We start from the raw sequence: 10,778 nt of genomic DNA on the forward strand, positions 1-10,778 counted from the left end.
TGGTAGAACATTGAATTGAACACTGAATCTTAATTTCTTAGCTCAACATAAACTGCAAACATGGGAACATTCTAAGCTATGGTCCCTGTGTCTGAACATGTCTTGAGATAATTAGATCAGTCTCACAAAATCCTTGAGAGAATTCAATGAAGTAATGTCTAGAAAGAGATTAACACAGTGCCTGACATAGTAAATGTTCAATAAATTGTCAGTAGTATTACATTATAAATTATTAATACAATAATATTATAAATTGAGAATAGATTTATACTAACACTTAAAGAAAATAACATTTTTGAGAACAGACTGTGTTTCCTGTTTGTATCAATAAAAAACATATTTCCAATGTGACTCACTCTTTTTACCACTCTGCTTTTTTTTCTCATTTCAGTATTACAGTTGGGATTTCTCTTTATCTTTATCATAATTCATTTGGTATTTCCAACAATTTAATTCTTTCAGTAGATAAGTCAACTAATCCCTTTATTAGTTTACTCACTTTTTTTCCGTACAAAAATATGTTTCTCAACTATGGTTTGCTCCCTTGTCTGGTCTAATTTAGTGAATGTTTTATAATACTTACCTCTCCACGACATTTACATTTTAAAATGTTATATGGAGATTACATGCATGGTAATACAAAAATTTTAATTCATAGTTTAAATATTTTATATGTCTCAAGCTCATGATTCTCATTTATTTTCAGATAAATCCAACTATCGCTATCTAAAGAATAACCTATTTACTTTATAAAGAAGTATATGAAGTTCACGCATCCCATAGTTCTTCTATATACATGATGACACAAGAAGTCACGCAGCACATGATAAGCAAAATTGCACTGAGAATTCATGTATTCTTAGTTTCTTCTGCAATGTTATCTGCACTACCTTAGACTTATTCATATTTAATCCTGATAAAAGAGCCCTGGAACCAAAACAAATTTGAACTTCACTTAGTAAGCTGAGTTTTCTTTGGGCTTACTCCATCCGGTCCTAATAAGTTTAACCTTAATAAACTCTTGAAGCGTATCCTGTACAAGTCTATTACATTATCAGCTAAACAAATGTTCCCAATTCCTCTTTCAGTGTATTCTGATTATGCATGCTGCATTTCCTTGTTCTCCAGATGCCTCTTTAATTCTATGTTACACTTAGCTACCCAATTCTTGTATTAAATTAATTAATTGTATTTAATTTAGATCAATTGTATAGCCAAAGAAAAAAGCTGAAATCTCCTGGTCATCATATTTCTTGTCCACAGGAGTTGCCATGTTCTCTAATAAAGTATTATTCATACATAGCTGGAATAAGTGACACCATAAAGAGCAAAGTAGTGATGAATAGAAATTTGGAAGATCAGAAAGATTACAATAATCCAGAATCATCTTCACAATAATTTTTATAAGTTTTGTAAGAGTAATCAGAAATTTTAAAAAATAATTTGCTAAAACCGCAAGAATTGTACATCACAAAGTGTGAAACAACCTATGCAAATTTTTCAGTCACTTAAGTTGGAAGATTCTAGGATAGAATGCATAATGTGACAAAATTATCTAAATGTATTACAAATGTATAAAAGAACCTCACTCAGGGGTGTAACAAAGGGGTGTTTATCTAAATAGCTTTAGGAATGAGTGGGGCCTGTAAGACTAAAGTCCAAACAAACCACACATAATCTACATAAGCATGTAAGTTAGTTGATAAAGTGGTGTCTCATGGGGGACACAGACCAGCAATTCTAAAACCACTACACATGTACAGTGGAATTGAACAATTAAGTAAATATATAGCAAATATTGGGAGTCCGATAACTCACTGTTGAAGGGGGAAGTCAGATTTAAGCAAAAGGAGTATGCTTGAATAATTCACATGGAATCGGATTAGAGGTATGGACATCAGTATGAACTTACCTTCAGATTAATATAAATTTGGTGGTTATATATAGAAATATACATATGCGTGTGTGTATATACATGGGCGAATATGCACACACACATTTTCTTGCTTTGTCAGCTGAGAAGACCCAGAAACGAGGAGTTGCAGCAGCAAAGAACATGCCTTGCATCCTGATCTTGACTGTTAATACTGTTACTAAATTAAAAGAACCAGGACTCCTTAGAGAAATGACTGACTCTAGGATTAGGACAGAAAATGTACACTAGGAACCTGGAGTATCTTGTAGTGCAAGAAAGTAAGAACATTTTCAAAATGAACAAAGTTTTAAAAACAATCTACAATGATGGAGTTATGTCAAGGGGACACAAGATTCAACCTTTCAAGCTTCCAAATGGCCAAAGCTAGAACAGTTTGAGTAACAAAATGTAAACTATTATTGGATATATCCCAAAATAGAAATAAATATCCAGATTCTATACTAACATAACTGGGTAAATAAAGAAATACGTGACGGATAAAAGATCTCTCATGCCAAAGAATTCCAATTAATTTATGTTATCACTCTACCCTCAAGGAGGTGGAACATAACTGCCCCTTCCTTAAAAGTAGGCTTCACATGCTGACTTATTTACGAAAAGCACAGTAAGGAAAGGGTCATGCGAGGGTAACTCTAGAATGGAGAAGCTGGAAAACATGGCCTCAACCAGGATATCAAGATTGGGATCAATAGCGATGAACCCTGTTAACTGTAGGTACACTTGACGAGATCTAATGAAAATAGCTTGTTACTTTGCGTTCTTCTTCCCCCAGAATTGTAACTTCAATCTAGTCATGAGAAAAGCAATGGACAAATCCCAGCTGAGAGACATTCTATAAAGTACCTAGTCAATATTCCTCAAAACTGCCAAGTTAATCAAAACCAAGAAGACAGGATGACTACATGTAGTGTGGTAATGTGGATCGGATGTTAAAACAACAAAAAAAGAATATTAGTAGAAACTAAGGAAGTCTAAATAAACTATGGACATTACTTAACAATAATGTACCAAAATTGGCTCTTTGTGACATGAGTACCATACTTAATGTAAGATGTTAGTAATGGGAAAAACAATGTATTGTACAAGGAAAATTGCTGTACTACTTTTGCAATATTGCTAAAATAAAAAACTTAGTTTTTTCAAATAAAACTATTTAAGAAATCTACACTGGCATTGTGCTGAGTTGACAGACAGGTTACCAATAAATCTCCACACTGAGTGGAACAATCAATTGCTTTTCTCTTTGTAGAAAAAAATACTTGGCTTTCTAAAGGCAAGATTTCTATAGTGTATATTTTGAGATTGTTTTAGGGGCATTGTATATTACATTGTTTTGTAATATACATTTAGAAGTTATTGTATGCTTTCTACGGGGAAATAGTAATTCATTTTCAAGTTAAATAAAAATAGAAATGTGACTTCAAGTTTTAAAACGCTTTGCCATTTACTGAGTGATTTCATATAAGGTTTCTCATTTCTTATAAATGGGTAAGATAATATGCTGCGATTTATAACTTTACAATGACAAAACTAAGCTCAGAAGTTAAACAAAATGTTTAGTGCTGTAAGAGTTAGCACATGGGACAATCAAACACAAAAATTATCTCTTCCAGTTCAGTAATGTATTTTTCAACTTTCCTTTGAAGAAAAACATCTAATGAGGTTCTTCAGTCTTCTGAAAGGTAAGGGCATGTTAGAGTGCTGGAATTTACTTCAGCTGCCTTTAAAGAGCTCAGTGTTAAATCATGTTCAACAACAATGAAGCTTAAATGTAGTTGTATATTTTCTACTTTCCCTTAGTGTCAGAGAATAATTTTTATTTTAACTCAAAAGAAATCAACTTTTCTATGTCATGAAAAAGATCCACAGATTTTCCCATCAAGACTGTGGATCACTAGGTATTTGGATCTCCATGTCATAAACTAAACTGACCTGTCTACAAGACTAACATCCAACGACAAAAAGTCCAAATGTCCAAATCTTCTCCATGCTCCCAATATAAAGATTCAGATTCTCAGATAACATCCCTACTTCTCTTTACTTCTGATACTGACCTAATAGCTACTAATAATTTGCCTGCCATTTTAACCTGATAAAAGTAAAGGAATACCTCTAGGTATTCACAGAGGACTGGTTCTAGCCCTCCCCCATACCAAAATCCAGACATGTTCAAGTCTATTATACAAAATAGTGTAGTATTTGCATATAATCTACCTACATCCTCTCACATACTTTAAATCATCTCCAGATTTCTTAAAATACCGAATACAGTGTAAACACTGTGTAAATAGTTATATTAATGCTATGTTCTTTAGGGAATGATAGAAAGAAAAAAGCCTGTACATTTCAAAACAGACACAACCATTCATTTTTCTTCTTGGAATATTTTCAACCTGTAGTTCCTTGAGTCCACAGATGTGGAACTCACAGATACAGAGGGCTCATTTTACTTTGCTTAAATTGAAATAGAATTTCACATTTGTTTGAAAGTGGTGGCATTCTTGTTCTTTTTCTTCCTTTTTACTATTTTTACTGATAAATGAAGTCCCGCATCCTCTCCATATTAACCAGGAAAGACTGTCCATAGTTTCCAGATGCAGAGTTTGGCCCACAATTTATACCTAAGGATTGCAAACACCCTCCCCATAGGTACAGTAATTAGTTCGTGAGTGGACATATAATACAAATTGATGGGATTAAATTCAACCCTGAAATTTGTAGGTTTTAAATGGCAAACAGAGCACTTCACTCACCGTTATTTTTTCACAGTTTTATTGAGGGATAATTTATAGGTCAAAATTGTGTCTGGAAGTATACAATTCCATGATTTTTAGTAAATCTATTCACCTGTGCAACTATCACTGAAAATGCACTGTTAGAACATTTCTAAGAACCCAAATAGTTGCTTCATACCTGTGTGCAGTTAATTTCTCCTCTAACTACATCCTTAGAGAGCCACTTACCTGCTGTCTGTCAATAAATTTTCCTTTTCTGGACATCTTATGTAATTAGAATCAAGCAACTTGAGGCCTTGTGCCTCTGACTCATTTCATTAAGAAAAACGTTGTGGCTTTTTTGCTTGTTTTTTGAGATTCAAGCATGTTGTGGTACATATCAATAAAAGGAAAAAGTATGTTTTCCCCCTTATTGATTAGTTATTCTATTGTGTGGCTAAGGCACCTTAGTTTATTCATGCAACTATTGATATACATTTGGATTAGACCCTTCCAGTCTTTAGCTACTATGAAACTATGCATAGTGCTGCTATGAACATTTACTGACAAAAGTTTGTGTGGACATAAAATTGCATTTCTCGTAATTCGATTCCTAGGAGTGGCATTACTGAGTCATATGGAAAGCTAATGCTTAATTTTTTAAGAAACTGGTGAATTTTTTTCTAAAGTGGCTGTACCATTTTACATTACCCTCAGTAATATACAAAGATTCCAGTTTCTTCACACCCCTGCCAACACTTGGTCTTGCTTATGGTTTTTAATATAGGCATTCTAGTGTATAAGTGGTAAGTCATTGTAGTGTTAAGATTTCTCTAATAACTAAGGATTTTAAGCAATTTTACCTGTGCTTATTAGCTATTTATATATGCTCTTTAGTAAAATCTGTCTTTAAATAGCATGCCTATGTAAGAAAATGGTTATTTGTCTCATTACTGTGTTTTAAGAGTTTTTCAGTTACTATATAAAATTCATTATCAGGTATAAAATTTATAAACATTTTTCATATTCTATTGATTGTTCTTTTATTTTTAAATGATATCTTTTGAAATGCAAAAGTTTCTAATTATAAAAAAAATCATTTTTTTCTTTGTTTTATGAATCTTGCTTTTGTTACCATATCTAAGAGCCCTTGACTGGCCTAGTTTCATGAAGATTTTCTTCTATGTTTTATTCTAAATTCATACTTTTTACTCATACATTTAGGTTAGGCTATTTGTTAATGTTTGTTTTTATATGTGGTAAGGCTCTAGGTTCTTTTTTATATCCAATTTTCCCAGAATCATTTGTTGAATTCAGAATTTTCCCCATTGACTTATCTCGAAGAGTTTATTGAAAAATCAATACACTGTAAAAGTAAAGATTTATTCTGAACTCTCAAATCTATTTTATTATTTTCGGTGTCTATCTTTATGCCAGTACCACATTTTTTTTTTAATTACTGTGGCTTCATAAGTTTTAAAATTGGGTGGTGTCAGTCCTTCGATCCTATTATTATTTTTACATATTGTTTTTGCTTTCTATGTCCTTTACATTCTATTTATTGTTCTTTCACTTTTAAATAACTTTTGAAATACAAAATTTTTAATTATGAAAAATCATTTTTTCTTTGTGTTGTGAATCTTGCTTTTAAAACCATCCTGTAAATTTCTACAAAATAAGACTCCTGGCATTTTTGTTGGGCTTGCAATTAATTTGGAAATTTGTTTTGCCTTTTTTTTTTTGAGACAGAGTCTTGCTTTGTCACCAGGCGCCAGGCTGGAGTGCAGTGGTGCGTTCTCAACTCACTGCAACCTCTGCCTCCCAGGTTCAAGCAATTCTCCTGCCTCAGCCTCCTAAGGAAGAATATATTCAGAATGACAATTCTCTACAAATGTGTGTGAAGAGAATTGTCATCCTGAGTATATATTTCCTTTAATTAATAATAACAGATTATCTCTTAATTTATGCGGGCCTTTATTTTCTCACTGAAAAAAATTTATACAATTCTGGGTATAAATCTGAAACTTAAAAAAAAATGTATTCCTATGTATTTGTATCTTTCTGATGCCTTTATATATGGAATTTTTCTTAATTTTATTTTTAGATCACTCTTTAATAGGATTTAGTAATACAAATGATTTTTATATTGATCCAAACTAGGTAACCTGACATACATTTTATAAGATTTGCGTGTGCATGTGTGTGTATGTGCGTGTGTGTCTTTTGTGTCTTCTTTGGATATTCATCCTATTAGATCCCATCATTTTCAAATAAAAAAGGTGGTCTTACTTCTTTCTAGTCTTGATGCCATTAATCTTTTTCTCTCCCCTTTTGTTCTTTTGTACCCACATTTACACACCTATTACAGTGCCTAGTGGAAATTATTTGAATAAAACTGTTGGCATGGAGAGATTTGTTTTGTTTTTACTCTTAAGGGATTGAAAGTCTTTTCGTTTTCGCCATTAAATGTAGTTTAGCTATGAGTTTTTCAGAAATTTGCTTTTCTTTCAGATTGAGGAAGTCTCTTTCTATTTATAGATTATTGGAGGTTTTTATACAGAGTATTGAATTTTGTTAAATTATTTCTCTTCCTCTGTTTAGATACTTATGTAGGTCTCCCCTCTTTTTTTGTTAGTATAACAATTATATTAATTGGTTTTAGTAAGTTAAATCCATAACTGGGTTATGATATATGATCCTTCTAAAATGTTTCTGGATTCAATTTTCAAATACTTTGTAATGATCTTTATGTTTATGTTCATGGAGTATATTAGCCTATAGCTTACTTTCCTTGTGTCTTTTTGTGGCTTTGGTATATGGATAATAACGACCTCACAGAATGAGTTTAGAAGTACTCCCTTCTCCCCTATTTTCCGAAATAATTCTATATACCCTTGATTTACGATTGGCAACTCAGGTAATAGATGCCTGCCATACAGGCTCATGACATTTAATTGTAAAAGTAATAAAGTTGCATAAATACTTGATTGACAAAACTACAATGAATAATTGTATTCTAGTGATACGGTGGTGTCGATAATTATAACAAATGGACCTGTAAAAATACTTAAATTTTCATTTCTATTTATTGAAACTAATGATATCGAGAAAGGCATTTTAATGAATACACTGGGTCTTAATTAGAACATTTTGAACTTTGTTTATGATATAATAAAATATAAAAAATCTCTGAGATGGTTTATTCTAGGTTTATATATACATTTAATAGGGTTGATAATGTGTTTATCTTGCAACACAAAAGATGTTTAAAATATTATTTTGAGTGTTACCTTTTTCTTGATGGATGTGTGAAAGCAAATTTCTGTCATTAATTTACAGTAAAACTTTCCAATTTTATTGAAAGATCATAGGGTTTTGGGGCAAGAGAAGCATTTGTATAACTTATTTAGCTTTTATTATATTTTGTCACTTTTCTGGTAAATTCTCTAGTATAAGTCCTTCACCCTGTTCACAGGTATTACTTATAGTAGTTGGTGTTTTCCACTCCTTGAAAATTAAAAGTTGACTTCATAATACTGTTGCTGTATATTCATATTTGACGATGTTTTATGTAATTGAAATGACAAACGACTAACAAATAAAATGATTTTTTTAGATATTTCTCCGTAAATATTTTGACTAACAAAATATTTAAGAAAAATACCCAGTATCATATCCAAGCTTTAAAACTTTTACAAAAAAGTGTACTACCTACTTCTATCTTTATTGAAACGTAATTCACATACTATATAATACACACATGCAAGGACATAATTTAATGGTATTTAGTATATTCACAGATGTGTGCAATCCTTATCAAAATATTAGAACATTTCATAACTCCAAAATAAAGCCCATGCTTATTAATAGTTATTTCTCATTTATCTCTAGTAAGTTCATCCTTAGGAGACCACTATTCTGCTTTCTATTTTGATAGATTTTTTCTGCGCTAGATATTTTAGTACAAATATAATCATATGCTATGTAGTCATTTGTGACCAGCTCCATTAATTTAACATGTTTTCAGGCTTCATTCATATTGTAGGGTGTATAAAAGACTTCATTTCTCTTAATTTCTAAATAACATTCCAGTGTGTGTGTGTGTATATATGTATGTAATTTTATTTATCTACTCAGTTGATTGACACTAGGGTTTTCTCTACTTCTTGATTTTCCTGCCTCGGATTCCTGATTAGCTGGGACTGCAGGAATGTGCCACAACACTCAGCAAATTTTATTTTTTTGTATTTTTAGTAGAGACAGGGTTTCACCATGTTTGCCAGTATGGTCTCAAACTCCTGACCTCAAGTTATCCACCCACCCAAACCTCTCAAAGTCCTGAGATTGCAGGTGTGAGCCACCACGCCCAGCCGGCAGTGGTATTTCCATTATACTGTATCTACAGTGGTGTTTATGACATGTTTCCTGAAAGGTTAGCCTTAAATTTATTCTCTAGAAAGTTTAACAATTCTGTGAACTACTTAAATATTCTCTAGTAAATTCCTTTTCTACTTAAAGAGATAAAGACATTTTTTCATGCTTTCAACTGACAACTTAAAAGATAATATTCTGTATCATCCTGGAGTATATCAATAATAATCATATATGAAGGCATGCTATCAATTTTGTAATACAATTCAATCCAAAATAAACTCGGTTGAGAAATATTATTGAAGTAACTGAGATGTCACTGAGATTTCAATAACAAGAACATGTATTAAGTTCTACTGTTTCCCTAAAAGATACAGGAATTATACACAAAGTACCATTGAAAATTTAATTTTGGCATAACTTTTAAAAGGCTTTTAAAATGTTAATATATCAGACACAAATATTAATACATTTGCATATTTAGGTGAGTTGGTACTTTTCCACCTGGGATAAAGGCTCCTGTAGACTCACTGAACAAAATTCAGTCCAGAAGTTTGTATTCTTCTAAATTGTCAGACAGTGAATTAGATAATTATAAGCAACTTTAAGTGTTCTCAATCAATTCTGACTGTAGTATAATATTGCAAAAAATAATACATGGATTAAAAAAATAAAGATTTTTATTGTTTATGACATAATATCAAAGTCTTCTAGGAAAAGTTATATTTAAAAATTAAATCGAATAATATATTATTCAATATTCCACAAAATATTTATTAAATGGCTGTCAAATACAGTGTAATGTATCATCATTGTACATATTTGGAACTTTAACTTATAGCTTATTTTCTTTTATTTAATTTTTATTTTCTTTTTCCACACTCAAAAACATAGCAGAAGTATTTAAAAATTATGATATTCCATTTTGTGCTCTCTGCAGAATGAGTATGCGTTGATGATTTGTTTGGCAGTGGGTATGAAAAGTCAATCAGGTTTACTGAGGTTTAAAATATTCTTGTGCACTCTGAAGACTTTTTTTTTAGATACTGCTACAAAATTCAATACACTTAAACATTATCTTGTTTCTCCTTTTCCACTGCTTGCCACACAGCATGTACAGGATGAAATAGAAACCGAAGTCACAGGTGGAAACGGTGATTGAATTCCTGAGCCTATGAAGATCATCTCAATGGTAGTCTTAGGCTTCTCTTTTTCTATATGATTTGAGACTGTAGCTAAACTTTAGAGCAAATAGTATATAGAAATGTAATATCAAGTTTATTGTTTGGGCAATCATTGCACTTAGAAACAAGTTTCACAGAGAGATACTAAGATGAATGGTGAAATGGCTCAACACTCTTGAAATTTATCATTTGAAACAGTGGTCGTACAAAAATTATTTTGTTCTGGGCATTTATAATTCATTATTGTATAAATAAATTTCTGGTGCTTTTTAAAGAGCATGGGAATTATACAGTAAATTAAATAAATTAATATTTATAGAATGCAACTATGTTGTAACTGTGTTAAGTTCCTAGGTGTTAAGAAGATTACTTTTGGCCGGGCGCGGTGGCTCAAGCCTGTAATCCCAGCACTTTGGGAGGCCGAGGCGGGTGGATCACGAGGTCAAGAGATGGAGACCATCCTGGTCAACATGGTGAAACCCCGTCTCTACTAAAAATACAAAACATTAGCTGGGCATGGTGGTGCGTGCCTGTAGTCCCAGCTACTCAGGAGGCTGAGGCAGGAGAATTGCC

This window comes from Cebus imitator, unplaced genomic scaffold (genome assembly GCF_001604975.1).
Source record: "Cebus imitator isolate Cc_AM_T3 unplaced genomic scaffold, Cebus_imitator-1.0 Scaffold146, whole genome shotgun sequence".
NCBI lineage: Eukaryota > Metazoa > Chordata > Mammalia > Primates > Cebidae > Cebus > Cebus imitator.